Consider the following 2,118-nt stretch of genomic DNA (forward strand, 5'->3'; position numbering starts at 1 on the left):
CACTGTACATTCACTCCCCCCACCTACAATTCCTGCCGGTACGAGACTCGAACTCGCAACCTTTGGGTTACAAGGCCGACTCTCTAACCATTAGGCCCCCACTTCCCCTTTTTTTTTTTTTTTTTTTAAGGGGTGCAGAGCTAGTGGTGGTTTTGTAGGCAAACATTAATGCCTTGAATTTTATGCGAGCAGCGACTGGTTGCCAGTGCAAATTGATGAATAGAGGTGTGACGTTCATTCTTTTAGGCTTATTAAAGATTAATCTTGCAGCGGCATTTTGGATTAATTGTAGAGGTTTGACAGAAGTGGCTGGAAGACCTGCCAAGAGAGCATTGCAATAGTCCAGCCTGGGTAAGACTCAAACCACTGGTGTGCGGTTCCTGAGATGCCATTTACCAATAGGGTTAACAGAAGGATATGGTGGTTCACCGTATCAGAAGCAGTGGACAGATCCAGCAGGATAAGTATAGAAGATCTGGAAGCCGCTCTTGCCAGTCGTAGGGCTTCAACAACTGAGAGCAAGGCAGTCTCAGTCGAATGTCCACTTCTGAAGCCAGGTTGGTTGCTGTCCAGGAGGTTGTTCTGTGTGAGAAAGGCAGAGACTTGGTTGAACACAATTCGTTCAAGTGTTTTTTGCAATGAAAGGTAGAAGGGAAACCGGTCTGTAGTTCTCTGAAAGAGTTGGGTTAAGAGTGGGTTTCTTAAGAAGTGGGGTTATATGAGCCTGTTTAAATGTTGAGGGAAAAACACCAGTGTGAAGGGATGTGTTAACAATGTGAGTGAGTGCAGGTACAACGACAGGAGAAATAGCTTGAAGGAGATGAGACGGAATAGGATGATTGGATAGGATGAGTTTAGAGACTTCTGCCTCAGAGAGTGGAAAGAAGGATGAAAGCGAGTGTATGTTTGCTGGTAAGATGTATTTGACAGTTTGTGGTGTGGCAAATTGTGCACTGAGATTTGTCGTTTTATTAATGAAGAATGTCAATGTCAAGAAAGTCGTCAGCTGTTAGAGTTGATGAAGGAGGGGGAGGAGGAGGACAAAGGAGGAAGGAAAATGTTTTAAAGAGCATGCGAGAGTTTGGCGAATTGTTAATTTTGTTGTGATAGTATGTCCTTTTAGCAGTGGAGACATTAGCAGAGAATGAAGAGAGGAGTGATCTATATACATTAAGGTCAGTAGGATTTTGTGTTTTGCGCCATACTCTTTCTGCAGCTCGAGCTTAGAACGATGCTCACAGAGAACATCAGATAGCCAAGGGGCAGAAGAGGTGGTATGAGCTTGCCAGGAAGACAAGGGGCAGACACTGTCTAAACAAGACGTAAGAGTGGAGCAGAAAGTATCAGTAGCACTTTTAACATCAAGAGATGATATCAAAAAGTGACATGTGGAGGGGTATGTTTTGTGTCAGGAACCATGTTGAGGTTAAGAGTGAGGAGGAAGTGATCCGAGGTGTGCAGTGGAGTAACCAGTACATGATCAGTGAAGCAGTGTTGTGTGTAAATAAGGTCCAGTTGAATCTAAGGTCCAATCTTCTTCAAATTAATGGAGAAACAACATAAAGACAGTATATTTTTTATATTTGTTTGGTGGCATGACTGAAGGCAAGTATCACTGATACCAATAGTACTACTGATGTCTCTATGAAATAGTTTTTTTTTTCGCTTATATTTAACCACTGACTATAGCCATTCAACATCACAATGTAATTGAGAGCTATCAATTTTAAGATTTATTAGACTTAAGAAAATAACAACTTCTAATTTAAGTGAACTTAAAACAATCTTCACATAATTCCATTATAATAAATATCATATTATTTAGCTACCTTCAGCAAGTAAATAAACAGAAATTGAATAAAGTTATCAAACACTAAATTCTAAATTAAATATAGATGAATATTCACGTCTCTGGTCCACCTCCCTGAAGAACAGCCGCACCTGTCAAGGAGGAAGAAACATGAGGCTTGAGTATATTAAACTTTAATAGACTTCAATTTAATTTTTAATACTTCAATTTACCACACCACAAACTGTCAAACACATCTTATCAGCAAACATACACTCGTTTTCATCCTTCTCTCCACTCTCTGAGGCAGAAGTCTCTAAACTCATCCT

The 2,118-nt window shown here is 40.4% G+C and overlaps 1 pseudogene; it reads right to left on the reverse strand.

The window, feature by feature from the left end:
* Positions 1-357: 357 nt before the first annotated feature.
* Positions 358-1,369, reverse strand: LOC107692741 (uncharacterized; annotated as a pseudogene).
* Between the last annotated feature and the right edge of the window lie 749 nt (positions 1,370-2,118).

This window comes from Sinocyclocheilus anshuiensis, unplaced genomic scaffold (assembly GCF_001515605.1).
Source record: "Sinocyclocheilus anshuiensis isolate Anshui unplaced genomic scaffold, SAMN03320099.WGS_v1.1 scaffold1131, whole genome shotgun sequence".
Lineage (NCBI taxonomy): Eukaryota > Metazoa > Chordata > Actinopteri > Cypriniformes > Cyprinidae > Sinocyclocheilus > Sinocyclocheilus anshuiensis.